This window comes from Indicator indicator, chromosome 15 (genome assembly GCF_027791375.1).
Source record: "Indicator indicator isolate 239-I01 chromosome 15, UM_Iind_1.1, whole genome shotgun sequence".
Taxonomy (NCBI): domain Eukaryota; kingdom Metazoa; phylum Chordata; class Aves; order Piciformes; family Indicatoridae; genus Indicator; species Indicator indicator.
In genome coordinates, this window is record NC_072024.1 from 23,669,588 (window position 1) to 23,688,178 (window position 18,591).

The window sequence follows — 18,591 nt, forward strand, 5'->3', positions numbered from 1 at the left end:
CAGCTGTGGATCTGCTGCCTGCAGTCCTGGGGAGCAGGAAGCCTCCTGGTGCTGAGCTGCTCACAAAGGCAGGAGCTGTCACAGCAGCAACCTTAATGCTTGCACTCCCCTCAGGGGAACCTCTCCCCAGCCAGCTGCAGCTGCACAGCAAACACAAAGACAACCATTTGCTGAGGGTTGGTGTCTGCAGGCAGCTGGCTGAGCAGCCCTGAGCAATGGGTGAGACCTTGCCCTGTGCTTCAGCAGGAGGGGCAGAGATGAACCTCCTCCAGAAAGCCTGAGCTGTTTGCCCTGCTCCCAACAGGAGCTGAAGGGCTTCCCCCACAGCTCCACTGCTTCACCACCTTGCCCTTAAGCAAGCTGGCATCAAGGACCTTTGCATTGCTGTCCCTGCAGGCTTCTTGTGGCACTGGCCAGAGCTTCCACAGGGGACCTGCCCTCCATGCCTGGAGAAGCATTTGGCTGTGTGAAGCAGCAGCAGGTTTGCCTGGGCTCCCTGCAGCACCTGCAGTCACTGCAGCAAGAGCTGAGCAACTGCTCACAGCAGGCAGAGCAGCTCTCAAGTCCTGCAAGGGACTCACCAAACCCAGCCACTGCTGCCCAGGCTGCAGCCCTGCCCTGCTGCCTGGGGGCCTCCTCTGCTCTGCTCTGACAGCTCAGCTCCAGTCTGGCTGTTTATGGCTCAGCTGAGTGTGTCTGAGCTCTGCTCAGCTCTGAGCCTCTCCCAGGAGCTCTGTGCATGGAGAACACTCCACTGAACTTGCCACCAGTGCCTTGGATCACTGTGCTCTTACAGACCCAATCCTCCACCACAAGCCAGCCTGCTGATGCAGCTCTCAGCTCCCTTCTGAGCTGACAGCCTGGTGGCTCCTGCCTGTGTTCTGGTTGGAAATGACCTTGGCACTGATTGCTCCTCCTTAGGGCTTCCAGTGAGTGGTTTACTGCAGCTTGGGGCTTCTCTCTTAGCCCCCCATCCCCTCAGATGTTTTACTCACTTGTGTGGTGCCAGTGGCACAGCTCCTGCACAGCAGCACAAAGAGACTGCCAAAGGACTCTGAGGAAAGAGGAGAACAGCAGAGCAAGGCTGAGAATCAGTTCGGTGTGGCTGCAGGAGTTAAAGCATTCCTAGAGAACTCCAGGGCAGAAAGGTGCTGGAGTGCACATAAAAGAACAGCCAGAAATCATCTGAGGCTTCAGGACTGGGGAGGTTGTCTCTAGGCTGAGCAGTAGGTCAGAAGGAATGAGGAAAAGAGCAGGAGGAGGCTGGGAAAGGGAAGTTACAGGTTGAAGATCAGCACAGAGGAGGTAAGCCCTGAGCCACTTGAGGCCAGGACAGCAACCTTGTAGCTTGCTATGATTATGCCCATCCCAACATCCCAACTCACTCCTGAGTCCCACACCAAGCCCTTGGGTTAGGCTTTATGAAATGAGGAACTTCCAGGTCGAAGCAGACAGCTGGCTAGACAGGGGCAGGCATCTCGTGGTTCTTCATCTTCCTCTGCACCTTCTTCAGGAAACTGAGGAGACAAAGCTGACTGGGAAAGCACAGAAAGGGCAGCAACTGGAAACTTTGCTGTGGGACTGGAGCCAAAGCCAGTGGGAGAACAGAATGGTTTGTGGGCTGGCACTGAAGTCTGCCATGTGCAGCCGAGCCTGGAGCTTGTTTACTCTCTCTGGAGAGTGCCACATGGCCATGCTTGGTACAACCCAGCTCACAGGATGGGACTGCAGCTGGGCCCTCAGCCTCTGCTTCTGCAGGGATCTGATTCTTTGTTTCTTTGTTTTTTCTAGGAGTGCACAGAAGCCTGTTGAAAAAAACTCCTGCCAGGCTGGGGGTTGGTGCTGTTGCAAAGGGCTCCTAAATCAGGTCATAGAATCATAGAAGCAATCAGGGCTGGAAGGGACCTCAAGGCTCATCCAGTTCCAACCCCCCTGCCATGGGCAGGGACACCTCACACTACATCAGGCTGGCCAGAGCCTCATCCAGCCTGGCCTTAAACACCTCCAGGGATGAGCCTCAACCACCTCCCTGGACAACCCATTCCAGGCTCTCACCACTCAGATCAGGGCAGACCCTTTGCCACAGGTGCAGGCTGGCTTTGCCTTTGCTGTGTGTGCAGTGAATTCTGCTGGTCTGTCACCAGATGCACCAGTGAGATTCTTGAGCTAGCAGTTCAGCTGCCTCAATCTTCTCTCTAGCTTGCAGTCCTCTTCCCTCTCAAAGTGATTCTTCATGGACTGGTTCATGGAATGGGTCAAGGTTGAGGTCTTGAGCAAGCTGGGCTGGTGGGAGGTGTCCCTGCCCATGGCAGGCGGTTGGAACTGGATGAGCTTTAAGGTCCCTTCCAACCCAACCCATTCTAGGATCCCGTGGCTGCAGAAGAGAGCTTTAAAGCTTAGGTATTTCTTTTCCCTGAGTGGACTGATCCTGGGCCGACAGCCGTGGTAAAGGCAGGAGACTCATGGGTGCAGCCTGTTCCTCTCCTCCTGCTATCCCTCACCCCAGGATAAAATTTCCTTTTTGTTTTAGTGGAGTCATTTCTTACCACTCCCTCTACAAATCAGGGGAAGAGCTGCTCTGCAGATGTTGAGTTATCCATTGCACCTCTCCAGCAGGGCTTCCAAGGATACCTGGGATCTCTGATCTATGACATCACTGCTTGTGAAAGCCAAGGGGACACATCCTACAACTGAAATTCCCAGATATGACCCCAAAGGTAAATTCCAGCACTCCTCCTCCTCCAGGGGATCTCTCCTTCCACATAAGCCCCAAGTTAACAAATGTTCACCACTCCCACAGCTCTCAGCTTTGTGTGCTTGCAAAGCACTGATGCACAACTAACTGCTGCTGCATTGTGCTCGCTTGGAGCAGCTGGGAATGGGTTCCAGAGGTTGGCCCTTCTTAGATGAATGATTTCCTTACTGGGATTGCTGAAATGTGATTCACTTTTGCTGCTGTGAGAGCCAACTAGCGTTCTGCTCCATCAGCCTGGGGTGGTGGTGAGATTAATTTCTCACATTGCAGCAGTTCTCTGATGGGTTTTGATGTTGCTGGTTTTGTGCCTGTATGGTTTTGGCTGCAGGGGGACCCTATTGTGGCCTTTCAGTGCTTCAAGAGGCTGAGCAGAAAGCTGGAGACAGACTTTTGGACAGGGTCTGCTGTGGCAGGACAAGGGGGGGATGGTTTGAACTAAAGGAGGGAGATTCAGACTGGAGAGAAGGGAGAAATGTTTGACACTGAGGGTGGTGAGAGCCTGGCCCAGAGAGTTGGTAGATGCCCCATCCCTGGGACCACTCCAGGTCAGGTTGTTTGGGGCTCTGAGCAAGCTGCTCTAGTTGCAGATGTCCCTGCTGAGGTCCTTTCCAACCCAAGGCAGCAGTTTGCCACTCTGTGATTCCATGATTCTCTGGTGTCCATATTCCCCAGACCACATGATTTGGGAATCACAGAGTCACAGAAACATTCAGGTTGGAACAGACCCTCAGCATCACCAAGTCCAACCCAGAACCCTACTCTGCAAGGATCACCCCTAAACCATAGCCCCAAGCACCACATCCAAACCACCTTGAAACACAGCCAGGCCTGGGGACTCCACCACCTCCCTGGCCAGCACATTCCAATCCCTGACCACTCTTGATGGGAAAAATGTTTCCTACTGTCCAGTCTAAACCTACCCAGCTGCAGCTTGAGGCCATTCCCTCTTGTTCCATCACTAATGACCTGTGAGAAGAGACCAGCACCAACCTCTGCACAACCTCCTTTCAGGGAGCTGTAGAGAGCCAGGAGGTCTCCCCTCAGCCTCCTCTGTTTCACACTAACCATCCCCAGCTCCTTCAGTCTCTCCTCACAAGATTTATTCTCCAGGCCCTTCACAGCTTCCTTGCCCTCCTGCAGCCCAGCAGGCAGCTGTGTGCTGAGCTGCAGCCAGAGGAGTGTGGGCAGCAGGGCAGGAGAGGGGATTCTGCCCCTGGGCTCTGCTCTGCTCCAACCTCACCTCCAGTTCTGGTGTTCCCAGCAGGAAAAAAGACACAGAACTGCTGGAGAGGGTCCAGAAGAAGCCACAAAGGTGATTCAAGGGCTGGAGCAGCTCTGCTGTGAGCACAGGCTGAGGGAGCTGGGGGTGTGCAGCCTGGAGAGGAGAAGACTCCAGGGGGACCTCAGAGCTGCCTGCCAGCACCTGAAGGGATCCTGCAGGAAGGCTGCAGAGAGACTTTTGCTGAGGGTGTCTGGAGACAGGGCAAGGGGAATGGTTTGAAGCTGAGGCAGAGCAGGGTTAGAGTGGAGCTGAGGAAGAAGTTCTTCAGTGTGAGGGTGGTGAGACTCTGGCAGAGGCTGCCCAGGGAGGCTGTGGATGCCTCCTGCCTGGGGGTGATCAATGCCAGGCTGGATGAGCTGAGTCTAGTTGAGAGGTGTCCCTGCCCAGGGCAGGAGTTTGGAGTGGATGATCTCTGAGGTCCCTTCCAACCTGAGCCATTCTCTCATTCTGGGGTTTTGAACAGTCCAGGGTTCATTGCTAGCCATGAGGGCTGGAACCTGCCAAGACCTGACCCTAATGTGATTACTTAGACAAAAGTATCTTTGAAAGTCTGGAGTTCTGCCCAAATTAGGACTTCAGTGTTGAGCCCTTGCTCTCCTGATGTCATCAGCAATCATCTGGAGGTGATGTGTTCCTGTTCTCACAACAAATCATCACCCTCATTTGTCTGCACAGAACCTGGGCTGGGGTTGCATTTGCTCTTCACAATTCCAAGTGCTGTTTACACCCAGGAAATTGCTTCATTTGTAGCCATTTCCTTCTCTTTAATTCCATTTCCAATTCCCATTATGAAACTCCCAGGCCTGTGGTATGGCCCAGAAGAGAGGAAAGACCTGCCCTTTTGTACCTTTAACTCCCATTTACTGAAGGAAAGTAACAGAAACATATACAGAAATATCAAATGTAAGCAGCTAAAATAATCAGCAGCAAGAGGAGCTCCTGATTAACCCTTTTTTTGCCTTTTCCCCTATCTCCCTATACAACCAGATCACAGGACCACAGGATCAGAGGATGTTAGGGGTTGGAAGGGACCCAAAGAGATCTTCCAGTCCAACCCCCTGCCAGAGCAGGACCAGAGAATCCAGCACAGGTCACACAGGAACACATCCAGACAGGGCTGCAAAGGCTCCAGAGAAGGAGACTCCACAACCTCTCTGGGCAGCCTGTTCCAGGGCTCTGGGACCCTCACACTCAAGAAGTTCTTCCTCATGTTGAGGTGGAACCTCCTGTGCTGCAGTTTCCATCCATTGCTCCTTGTCCTATCCCAGGGCACAGTGAGCAGAGGCTGTCCCTGTCCCCTCCCTCCTGACCCCCAGCCCTCAGATCTTGATAGACATTGATCAGATCCCTCTCAGTCTTCTCCTCTCCAGATTAAACACCCCCAGGGCTCTCAGCCTCTCCTCCCCAGGCAGTGCTCCAGTCCCTTCAGCATCCTTGGAGCCCTCCCTTGGACTCTCTCCAGCAGATCCCTGTCCCTCTGGAACTGGGGAGCCCAGAACTGGATGCAGTATTCCAGGTATGGCCTCACCAGGGCAGAGCAGAGGTGGAGGAGAACCTCCCTGGCTCTGCTGGCCACACTCTTCCTGCACTCCAGGATCCCCTTGGTCTTGGCCCCCAGGGCACATTGCTGTCCCATGCAGAACTTGCTGCCCACCAGCACTGCCAGCTCCTTCTCCTTGGGGCTGCTCTCCAGCAGATCCCCTCCCAACCTGTCCTGCTGCAGTTGATTCTTCCTCCCCAGGTGCAGGGCTCTGCACTTCTCCTTCTTGACCCTCATCAGGTTCCTCTCTGCTCTCCAGCAGATCACCTGCTCCCTGTAACTGGAATGTTGCAGCTGATGTGCTGAGAGCCCTTTTGGGGCAGATCCCAGTGCAGATGATGAAGCTGCTGCCCTCAGCTCTGCTGCAGAGGTGAGTGTCACTGCTCCTGCCTTACACATGGAGAAGCTGAATGCTGGCAAAGTTTCCCCTAAGCCATCCACAAAACCAGTCAGAGAGGGGCAAGTGAAAGCCAGCCAGCTGGGTCCCACCCCTGGCTTGGTTCTGCCTTACCCACTCCCTACTTTATAACTAATAGCCTCAACTGGGCTATGGGAGGCAATTCTCTGTGTAAATGACAGATCACTGAAAGGCAGGGAATGGAAGATATTGAGTCCAGGCCTCCAGCACCCTCACAGTAAAGAGGTTTCTCCTGATGTTCATGTAGAATTTCCTGGGTTCCAGTCTGTGTCCATTGTCTCTTGTGCTCTCACAAGGCAGGACTGCAAAGAGCCTGTCCCCTTCTGCTTGGCAGCCACCCTTCAGATATTTATAAACATTAACAAGATCACCTCTCAGCCTTCTCTTCTGCAGGCTAAGCAGCCCCAGGGCTCTCAGCCTTTCCTCCTCAGAGATTTTCCAGTCCCTTCCTCATCCCTGTGGCCTCCGTTGGACTGGGGAGCCCAGAACTGGACCCAGTACTCCAGATGTGGTCTGACTATTGCAGAGTAGAGGGGGAAGAGAACCTCCCTTGCTCTGCTGGCCACACTCTTTCTACAACACCCCAGGAGCTATTGGCACAAGGGCACCTTGCTGCCAGGCACCTGTGGGTATCCAGACCTTGCTCTGGGGGGGGGACACTGCTGGTGTCACCTTCACTCCATTCCCAGGCTGCTCCAGGTGTTTCCCTCCTGTTATCACTGGTGGGATGCAGCTGTCAGGCTGCAGGCTCCCAGGCCTGCTGGGAGTTTCTCTGCTTGAAATCTAAAGTAGGGGCAGAGTGCTGCCCTTGCTCTGCCTGCAGGGTGATCCCACCAGCACAAGTGCCAGCAGAAAGAAAGAGCATTGCTGGGCAGGGAGGAGCAGCGTGTCTAAGAGAGGAGACAGCACTGGCAGGGAGCTGCAAGAGCCAGAGCAAACAAAAGAGAAAAAAAAGTTGGTTTACATTTTCCTTCCTTGATAACAGAAGTGATTTAACAGGGAGGAGGTGGAGGGGGGCTAGGAATTGCCTTCCTGAGGAGAGCAGTTCAATGTAGGGACATGGACAGAGGCATTGAGTGCACCCTCAGCAGGTTTGCTGCTGACACCAAGCTGTGTGGTGCAGCAGACAGGCTGGAGGGAAGGGATCCATCCAGAGGGACCTGGACAGGCTGGAGAGGTGAGCACAAGCCAACCTCAGGAGGTTCAACAAGACCAAGGGCAAGGTCCTGCAGCTGGGTTGGGGCAATCCCAAGCACAAATCCAGGCTGGGCAGGGACTGGCTGGAGAGCAGCCCTGAGGAGAGGGACTTGGGGGTGCTGGGGGAGGAGAAGCTCAGCAGGAGCCAGCAGTGAGCACTTGCAGCCCAGAGAGCCAAGCAGAGCCTGGGCTGCAGCAAGAGAAGTGTGGGCAGCAGGGCCAGGGAGGGGATTCTCCCCCTCTGCTCCACTCTGCTGAGACCCCACCTGGAGCTCTGGGTCCAGGTCTGGAGCCTCTGTTCCAGGAAGGATCTGGAGGTGCTGGAAGGCATCCAGAGAAGGGCCACGAGGATGAGCAGAGGGCTGGAGCTGCTCTGCTGTGAGGACAGACTGAGAGAGTTGGGGTTGTTCAGTCTGGAGAAGAGAAGGCTTTGAGAAGACCTTCTTGTAGCCTTGCAGTATCTGAAGGGGGCTACAAGAAAGCTGGGGAGGGATTTTTGAGGGTGTCAGGGAGTGATAGGACTGGGGGGAATGGAGCAAAAGTAGAAATGGGGAGATTCAGATTGGATGTTAGGAAGAAGTTGTTCCCCAGGAGGGTGGTGAGAGACTGGCAGAGGTTGCCCAGGGAGGTGGTGGAAGCCTCATGCCTGGAGGTTTTTGCAGCCAGGCTGGATGTGGCTGTGAGCAACCTGCTGGAGTGTGAGGTGTCCCTGCCCATGGCAGGGGGTTGGAATTGGCTGAGCCTTGAGGTCCCTTCCAACCCTAACAGTTCTATCATTCTATGCCATGGTGACATGAAGCCCACCTCTGCCAGCTTCTGGTGCTCTCTTTCTGCCCTGCAGCTTTCCCTTTGTGCTAGGCTCCAGCTGCCCTTGTGCTGAGGAAAGCCTCCGGTTGACCAAGGTCTTCTGGTGCAGGCTCCCTGGGAGTGTCATCTCCATGTTTACAACAGGGTGTGGAGCCCTGGGGCTTCCTACTCATCAAGTGAGATATGATTGCAAATCCAAATGTGCCAAAGGAGTGGGAACCTCTTTTCCATGGCCATATCTGCTTCAAGGTGTTTCCTTCTCAGCCTGCTTCAGCTGCCCATCAGCTTCGCTGCCGCCCCCACTGCAATCAGAAGGGAGTTTCCCCTTGCAGATCCCTCAGCTGCTGCTGCTGCTACTGTTGTGTGAGCTCTGAGGTGGACACTGCTCTCCGGCACTGAGGGACACACGACAGCTCTGCTCAGCCTCAGAAATCATAGAATCATATAATCAGTCAGGGTTGGAAGGGACCACAAGGCTCAGCCAGTTCCAACCCCCCTGCCATGGGCAGGGACACCTCACACTACAGCAGGTTGCTCACAGCCACATCCAGCCTGGCTGCAAAAACCTCCAGGGATGAGGCTTCCACCACCTCCCTGGGCAACCCATTCCAGGCTCTCACCACCCTCATGGGGAAGAATTTCTTCCTCACGTCCAGCCTGAATCTCCCCACTTCCAGCTTTGTTCCATTCCCCCCTAGTCCTATCACTCCCTGACACCCTCAAAAGTCCCTCCCCAGCTTTCTTGGAGCCCCCTTCAGATACTGCAAGGCCACAAGAAGGTCTCCTGGGAGCCTTCTCCTCTCCAGACTGCACAACCCCAACTCTCTCAGTCTGTCCTCAGAGCAGAGCAGCTCCAGCCCTCTGCTCATCCTCGTGGCCCTTCTCTGGACACCTTCCAGCACCTCCAGATCCTTCCTGGAACAGAGGCTCCAGAACTGGACCCAGTGCTCCAGGTGTGGTCTCAGCAGAGTGGAGCAGAGGGGGAGAATCCCCTCCCTGGCCCTGCTGGCCACACTTCTCTTGCTGCAGCCCAGGCTCTGCTTGGCTCTCTGGGCTGCAGGTGCTCACTGCTGGCTCCTGCTGAGCTTCTCCTCCCCCAGCACCCCCAAGTCCCTCTCCTCAGGGCTGCTCTCCAGCCAGTCCCTGCCCAGCCTGGATTTGTGCTTGGGATTGCCCAGACCCAGCTGCAGGACCTTGCCCTTGGTCTTGTTGAACCTCCTGAGGTTGTCATGGGCCTCAGCCTCTGCCAGCCTGTCCAGGTCCCTCTGGATGGATCCCTTCCCTCCAGCCTGTCTGCTGCACCACACAGCTTGGTGTCATCAGCAAACCTGCTGAGGGTGCACTCAATGCCTCTGTCCATGTCACCAGCAAAGATGTTGAACAGGACTGGTCCTAGCACTGATCCCAGCAGGGTAGGGCTTGGAAGGGACCTCCAGAGGTCATTTAGTCCAACCCCCCTGCTCAATTAGGGTCACCCAGGGCAGGTCACACAGGAACACATCCAGGTGGGTCTTGAAAGTCTCTAGAGAAGGAGACTCCACAGGGCAGCTCTTCACCAGAATGGAGAATATCATTCTGGAGCATTTATGGATAATAATGGATTACTCCAAAAGCACACTGGAGGAATAAAGACCATGGAATTAGTGTCCACAAGACATTTCCCATGCCAGGACTCATTAGCAGTCATCTCAATCCTGTGTACCCAAATATTCTCCTGTACCCCCTTGTCACACCACCACTGCTCCTCTCTCCTCACTGAAGCTATGGTCTAAGAGACAGTCAGAGAATCACAGAATGGGTTGGATTGAAAAGGACCTTAAAGCTCATCCAGTTCCAACCCCCTGCCTTGAGCAGGGACACCTCCCACCAGCCCAGGTTGCTCAAGGCCTCATCCAGCCTGGCCTTGAACACCTCCAGGGAGGAGACATCCACAGCCTCCCTGGGCAACCTGTGCCAGTGTCTCCCCACCCTCACTCTAAAGAATTTCTTCCTCATCTCCAGTCTCAGTCTCCCCTCTCCCAGCTCAAAGCCATTGTCCCTCATTTTGTCACTCCCAGCTCTTGTCTAAAGTCCCTCCCCAGCTCTCCTGAAGCCCCTTCAGGCACTGCAAGGCTGCTCTAAGGTCTTCGGAGAACTTTCTCTTTCCAGACTGAGCAGCCCCAACTCTCTCAGCCAGTGCCCACAGGGGAGGTTCTCCAGCCTCTGATCATCTTTGTGGCCTCCTCTGCACCCTCTCCAACAGTTCCATATTCTTCTTATTGTTGGGGACCCCAGAGCTGGGCACAGTGTTCCAGGTGGGGTCTCACCAGAGCAGAGCAGAGTGGGAGAATCACCTCCCCTGAAGGTCCTCCTAACCCAAAGCAGTCCCTGGCATCACCATTCCTGCTCCAAGCTCTGTATCAGTGACAACAGGAGGACAGATCTGGACCCATCTTTCCCTGCAGAACAAATCCATGCACAGTACCTCCTTGCAGTGCTCCTTCCAAACACTCTTGGCTCACTCAAGTGTTGGGCACTGCCTCTAAATGTCAGATCTGGTGCAGCACTGATGGCTGCCAGGATCTGAGCAGATTCTGAGTGGTAGCTGATAAACACAGCCTGGACTGACAAAATAGGGAAAAACTGAAAAGTCATCACAGAGTCACAGAATGGCAGAGGTTGGAAGGGACCTCCAGAGATCATCCAGCCCAAGCCCCCTGCCAGAGCAGCATCACCCAGGGCAGGTCACTCAGGAGTGCATTCAGGTGGGTCCTGAAAGTCTTCAAAGAAGGAGACTCCACAACCTCTTTGGGAAGCCTCCTCCAGGGCTCCAGAACACCCTCACACCAAGGAATTTTCTCTTCATGTTGAGGTGGAACCTCCTGGGTTCCAGCTTGTACCCATTGCTCCCTGTCCTGTCACTGGGCACCACCACAAAGAGCCTGGCACCTTTGTCCTGACCCCTCAGCTATTGATAGACATTGATCAGATCCCCTCTCAGCCTTCTCTTCTCCAGACTAAACAGCCCCAGGGCTCTCAGTCTCTCTTCACAGGCAGATGCTCAAGTCCCCTAAGCATCCTCCTGCCTCTCCCTTGGACTCTCTCCAGCAGGTCTCTGTCTCTCTTCAACTGGGGAGCCCAGAACTGGACACAGGATTGCAGCTGTGGTCTCAGCAGGGCACAGAAAGAAGAAAAGATCTGAGAGTAGAAAGAAGACAAAGGTCTGAGCTACCTTACCAGTCTGGGAGGGTGCTCAGTTTTCTTTGAAGAGTTACCACTCTCTGTGGTGGTGCCCAGCAATAGGACAAGGAGCAATGGGTGCAAGCTGGAACCCAGGAGGTTCCACCTCAACAGGAGGAGAAACTCCTTTGGTGTGAGGGTGCTGGAGCCCTGGAGCAGGCTGCCCAGAGAGGTTGTGGAGTTTCCTTCTCTGGAGAATTTCCAGACCCACCTGGATGTACTCCTGAGTGACCTGTCCTGGGTGCTCCTGCTTTAGCAGGGGGTTGGACTGGATGATCTCTGGAGGTCCCTTCTATGACTCTCCTGTTTTTGTTGATGAGCAGAGTTGGGGTGAATCTAGAGCTGCTCCACAGCAGCACCCCAGTGCCTCCCTGTAGTGGCATCTGCTCTGCTCCCAGATTGCTTTAAAGTGTTGTTGGTTAGCAAGGACAAGAAAGCAATTCAAAAGGGTTGAGAGTGGTGTTTGGTTTGTGTCCCTGCTTCTCTCTGGCCTAGCAGCCTCAATTTGATGTCACAGGCCACCTCCTTATTTTTGTATCCACAGGGCTCTGTCTTCAGTGGTTTTGCAATACTGCTGCTGAGCAAGCACACAGCAATTCCCTCTGGGTTGTGTGGAACCAGCACTTTGATGTGGCACAGGACCACAGGATCACAGATCCCAGGATGTTAGAGGTTGGCAGGGACCTCTGGAGATCTTTGACTCCAACCCCCTGCCAGAGCAGGACCAGAGAATCCAGCACAGGTCACACAGGAACACATCCAGACAGGGCTGCAAAGGCTCCAGAGAAGGAGACTCCACAACCTCTCTGGGCAGCCTGTTCCAGGGCTCTGGGACCCTCACACTCAAGCAGTTCCTCCTCATGTTGAGGTGGAACTTCCTGTGCTGAAGTTTCCATCCATTGCCCCTTGTCCTATCCCAGGGCACAGTGAGCAGAGGCTGTCCCTGTCCCTTCCTTCCTGACCCCCACCCCTCAGCTATTGATAGACATTGATCAGATCCCTCTCAGCCTTCTCCTCTCCAGACTAAACAGCCCCAGGGCTCTCAGCCTCTCCTCCCCAGGCAGTGCTCCAGTCCCTTCAGCATCCTTGGAGCCTTCCCTTGGACTCTCTCCAGCAGATCCCTGTCCCTCTGGAACTGGGGAGCCCAGAACTGGATGCAATATTCCAGGTAGGGCCTCACCAGGGCAGAGCAGAGGGGGAGGAGAACCTCCCTGGCTCTGCTGGCCACACACTTCTTAATACACCCCAGGACCCCCTTGGCCTTCTTGTCCCCCAGGGCACATTGCTGTCCCATGCAGAACTTGCTGCCCACCAGCACTCCCAGCTCCTTCTCCACAGCAGATCCCCTCCCAACCTGTCCTGCTGCAGTTGATTCTTCCTTCCCAGGTGCAGGACTCTGCAATTCTCCTTGTTGAACCTCATCAAGTGCCCAGCTCTGCTGCCCAGCATAAATGCATCTCCTGCTTGCCCTAAATCAGGAAGCTGAGGTGTGCTGGCACTCAGGCTCACCTGCTTGTGATGTGCTGGTCAGAGCAGACTCTGAAGCCAGGGACCTCATCAGGTGGTGTTCTGCATGGCTTGCTCCTGAAGGGGTTTCTCCATCCTTGCAGGCAGTCCTGCTGGAGGTTTAAGGTCATGAGGATTTCCTATCAGCATGCCCAAAGCTTTTCAGGAGGTGGAAGTCTGTGCCTCTTTCTGACCTTCCCCCTGCAAACCTTACCAAACTCGTGGAGGATTGGTGGTTCTAAAGGGGCTTTCAGTGGAAAACTGCACCAAATTTTTTCTTTTGAAAAAAAAAAAAGAAGAAATAAACAAGAAAACCAAAGAAAAAGCATCACAAGACATGCACAGAGGCCAGTTTGGTAGCTTCTTTAGTTGGCTTTAGTACAGACCTGAGTGAGATCCAGAGAAACCTTTGCAAGGCTTCCACCAATTCACAACAGGCAGGAATTCATCACAGCATCATGAAATGGCTTAGGTTGGAAGGGACCTCAGAAATCATCTACTCCAACCCTCCTGCCATGGGCAGGGACTCAGCTGCTCAAGGCCTCATCCAGCCTGGCACTGAACATCCCCAGGGAGGAAGCAGCCACAATCACTCTGGGCAAAGTGTTGAGGAGTCTCAACCACCCTTGTACTGAAGAACTTCTTCCTCAGCTCCACTCTAACCCTGCTCTGCCTCAGCTTCAAACCATTCCCCCTTGCCCTGTCTCCAGACACCCTCAGCAAAAGTCTCTCTGCAGCCTTCCTGCAGGATCCCTTCAGGTGCTGGCAGGCAGCTCTGAGGTCCCCCTGGAGTCTTCTCCTCTCCAGGCTGCACACCCCCAGCTCCCTCAGCCTGTGCTCACAGCAGAGCTGCTCCAGCCCTTGGATCATCTTTGTGACCTCCTCTGGACTCTCTCCAGCAGCTCTGTGTCCTTCTCCTGCTGGGGACTCCAGAACTGGAGGCAGGATTGGAGGTGAGGTCTGAGCAGAGCAGAGCCCAGGGGCAGAATCCCCTCTCCTGCCCTGCTGCCCACACTCCTCTGGCTGCAGCCCAGCACACAGCTGCCTGCTGGGCTGCAGGAGGGCACTGCTGGCTCCTGGGGAGCTGCTCAGCAACCAACACCCCCAAGCCTCTTTCTTCAGAGCTCTTCTGAACCCACTCTGCACCCAGCCTTGATTTGTAGCTGGGTTTGGCCTGACCCAGCTGCAGGACCTTCCCCTGTGACTTGTTGAACCTCCTGCAGCTGGCACTGGCCACTTCTCCAGCCTGTCAAGATCCTTCTGGATGGATCCCTGCCCTCAAGTGAGTCCAGAGCACCACACAGCTTGGTGTCAGCAGCAGACTTGCTGATACCATGGGTTCAAAGTAATATTCCAACATGATTTTTCCTAAAGCTTTTGTCCTATGGGTACCTAAAATCCAGCATAATCTTTTGCATGGATGAAGAGCAAGGCCTTAAGGCTTTTTGATCTGAGCAATACTCCTGCTGCGTATTTCAGGCTACTTTGGTGGCTTTTACAGAGAACAGTTGGACAAGATCAGATCAAGGAAGTTGTAGTAATGTGAGTTAAAAAAGTGAGAGGGGAGAAGCCTTCTAAATAAAGAATTTCAAGGTTTGCACGGTTCTTTAGGGGAAAAAAAAAATCACTGCTGGATGGAATCTCATTGCTTTTATCTTCCCACATTAGCTCTACTGGGTTCCATTAGGTGTAGATCAATACAGCACAAGGCAGAGCATGGAGCTGCAGAGATGTGAGAGGTGATGAGCAGGCTGCAAGAGCAAGGGGAGCTCAAAGCCTGCCTGTGGAGCTTGGCTGTGCTGTGAAGATGTTGCATCTGGTGGAAAGGGGACATTCCTGGTAGGGTGACTGCTGCTGGGTGCAGAAAAGGAGGCTGGCACTTGTGGCAAGGAGAAGGATCTGCTGGCAGAGGAGTGTGGCCAGCAGGGCAAGAGAGATGATCCTATCCCTTCAGTCTGCTCTTGTGAGACCTCACCTGGAGTACTGTGTCCAGTTCTGGTGTCCCCATCACACAGAGCTGTTGGGGCAAGTCCAGGGGAGGGACACAGAGATCACAGCATCACAGTACAGAAGAGCTTGGAAGGGAGCTCCAGAGATCATCCACTCCAAGCCCCCTGCCAGAGCAGCATCACCCAGGGCAGGGCACACAGGAACACATCCAGGTGGGTTGTGAATGTGTCCAGAGAAGGAGACTCCAGAACCCCTCTGGGCAGCCTGCTCCAGGGCTCCAGCACCCTCACACCAAAGGAGTTTCTCCTCACGTTGAGGTGAAACCTTCTGTGTTCAAACTTGTATCTGTTGTTCCTTGGCTTCTTAATGGGCACCACCCAAAAGAGATTGGCAAGATGCTGTCACCCAAGTGCAGGACCCAGCACTTGGCCTTGTTGAACCTCAGCACATTGGCCTCAACCCACAGAGCCAGCCCGGCCAGCTCTGTAGAGCCTTCCCAGCCTCAAGGAGCTGAACACTCCCTCCCAGCTTAGAGACACCTGCTCAGACAAGCTCCCATTCCAAAGGTAATGACAGTTCAGAGAGTCACAGAATTCCCGAGGCTGGAGCAGACCTCTGAGCTCATCCAGCCCAGCCTATGACCTAACACCACCACATCCACCAGACCATGGCACTGAGTGCCACATCCAATCTTGCCTTAAACACCTCCAGGGAGGGCAACTCCACCACCACCCTGGCCAGTCCATTCCAGCCTCTGATTGCGCTTCCCATGAGGAATTGCTTCCTAACATCCAAGCTAAGCCTCCCCTGGCACAGCTTCAGGCTCTGCCCTCTTGTCCTGTCACAAGCTGCCTGGGAGCAGAGCCTGACCCCCACCTTACTGCACCTTCCCTTCAGGGAGTTGTAGAGAGTGACAAGGTCCCCCCTGAGCCTCTTCTTCTCCAGGCTGAACACCCCCAGCTCCCTCAGCTTCTCCTCATCAGCCTTTCCCTCCAGTCCCTTCCCCAGCCTTGTTGCTCTCCTCTGCACCTGCTCCTGATCTTTCTTGCAGTGAGGGCCCAGAGCTGCATACACAGCTCCAGGTGAGGTCTCACCAGTGCCCTTTGCTCCTGTTCAGCTGAGAGGCAAACAGGAGTTATGCAACCTGCAGGTGCCCTGGGAGCACTTCAAGCTGTGCTGCTGCAGTAAACAGCCCTGCAGGATCAATCCTCCCCCTGTATTCTCCCAGTCTGCTGGTGCTGAAAGATGTCTCTCATCACATCTCCAGCTCTGGGTGCCAAACAGCTCTGGAGAATACCAGCAAGGGAGTTGACCTGGTTAGGCTCCTTGGAGGTTGGTGCAAAGGCAAAGAGCCAGCACAGGTGATGTAAAAGGTGCTCTGTGCTCCCAGCCACTGCCAGAATCCAGGCTGTTGAGGAAGCCAAGAAGAAGAATTCTCATTGACCTTCTACCTCTGGATCTGTGTGGAAATTGTCACAGCAAAGAGGAGCAAGGGAATGTGTAATGGGTTGGAAATTCACACACACACACCCCATTAAATTTGCCAGAGCAGCTCAGTGGAAGCAAATGGAAGCAAATTCCTGCCCAACGTGAATGGTTTCAGAGCAGCTCAGTGGAAGCAAATGGAAGCAAATTCCTGCCCAACGTGAATGGTTCCAGAGCAGCTCAGTGGAAGCAAATGGAAGCAAATTCCTGCCCAACATGAATGGTTCCAGAGCAGCTCAGTGGAAGCAAATGGAAGCAAATTCCTGCCCAACGTGAATGGTTCCAGAGCAGCTCAGTGGAAGCAAATGGAAGCAAATTCCTGCCCAACGTGAATGGTTCCAGAGCAGCTCAGTGGAAGCAAATGGAAGCAAATTCCTAACCAACATGAATGGTTCCAGAGCAGCTCAGTGGAAGCAAATGGAAGCAAATTCCTGCCCAACGTGAATGGTTCCAGAGCAGCTCAGTGGAAGCAAATGGAAGCAAATTCCTAACCAACATGAATGGTTCCAGAGCAGCTCAGTGGAAGCAAATGGAAGCAAATTCCTGCCCAACATGAATGGTTCCAGAGCAGCTCAGTGGAAGCAAATGGAAGCTGCATTTACAAGCAGAACTCCAATCTCCAAAGGAGTGCACTGAATAGGTACAAAACAGATAATATTGACAATATTGACAGGGATTTACAATTGATAAACAGCACAAGGACCCCCCTTGGCCAAAGACCAGGGGAGCTGCTAATGGCTTCTCCCTCCCAGCCCCCCCTTTACCCCCTTGAACACAACAGGGACAAGAGAAAGGAGCAGAGAGATGTTTTGTTAGATTTAGCCAAAACAATGCAGCCAACTTTGAAGCCCAAAGTTAGCATCTCTCAGAGGGAGGAAGCTGAAAGAGAGGAAGATTGTTTTGTACAACCAGTTTAAGCCCCTTCTGTTCTCCAATGGATTGCTCAGGACTGATCATTATTTTCCTTTTCACCCCCCAGCAGTGATTTATTCACATCTGACCACTTTCTGTTCAAGATCTGGGAAACAGTTTTCAAGGCATAGCCTAAAACTACCACAGGATGGGGGAAGCGAATGAGAGGCTCTGGGCTGCTTCTGCAGTGCCTTGTGAATAGGTGGAGAGTGCAGAACCACCTCAGGTCCCCTTCGTGCCCCAGCTGCCAGGTGCTCCTCTGAAACACCTGCAGAAAATTCATAGCTCCTGAACAGAACATTCAGGAACAGGATTCTCTGAACATTCTCTGAACAGAAAATTCCTAGAATCCTTTTGGTTGGGAGAGAGCTTTATGATCACCAAGTCCACCTAGTTCCCAGCACTGCCAGCCCACTGCTAGCCCATGTCCTTCAGCACCACATCTCCAGGACTTTTCAAGCCCTCCAGGGAGGGGAGTCCACCACTGCCCTGGGCAGGCTGGGACAGGCCTTAACAACCCTTTGGGGGAGGAAATTGTTCCTCATGTCCAACCTAAACCTCTCCTGCTGCAACTTGAAGCTGTTTCCTCTCACTTGTTACTAGGGGGAAGAGACCAAACCCTCATGTTACTCCAACCTCCTTCAGGGAGGTGCAGAGAGCAATGAGGTCTCCTCTCAGCCTCCTCTTCTCCAGACTGAACACCCCCAGCTCCCTCAGCTGCTCCTCCCCAGCCCTGTTCTCCAGACCCTTCCCCAGCTCTGTTGCCCTCCTCTGGACCTGCTCCAGCCTCTCAATATCCTTCTTGGAGTAAGGGTCCCAAAACTGAACCCAGCACTCAAGGTGTGGCCTCAGCAGTGCCCAGCACAGGGGCACGATCACTGCCCTGCTCCTGCTGCCCACACCATTGCTGGTCCAGGCCAGGATGCTGGTGGCCTTCTTGGCCAGCTGGGCACATTCTGGCTCATGTTTAGCGTTATTAAACATGACCCAGAGAGCACTGAGCTTCCCTTCTGTTGTTCTTCCTGCACCCTCTGGAAAAGTCCTATCTGTTTCTTTAGGTGTAAACTTCATTGCTTCATCTCAGACACATCCCCCTCTCATGCCACCCTAGGTCTTTAGGAATCTCTGGTGCTCTGCAAGGGCTTCCACTTCCTCATTATGCTGTTACCTTCCTGCTTTTTGGTATTGAAAGTCTCCAGAGATGGAGACTCCACAACCTCTCTGGGCTGCCTGCTCCAGGGATCCAGCACCTTCACACCAAAGAAGTTGCTCCTCATGCTGAGGTGGAACCTCCTGGGTTCCAGCTTGTAGCCTTTGTTCCTTGTCCTATCACTGGGTACCACTACAGAACCTGGCACCACTTCTTCAGAGCCTGGCACCTTCATCTTGACACTCACCTCTCAGGTATTGATAGACATTGGTCAGATCCCCTCTCAGCCTTCTCCAGACTCAACAGCCTCAGGTCTCAGCCTTTCCTCATCAGACAGATGTTCCAGTCCCTTCATCGTCCTCATAGCCTT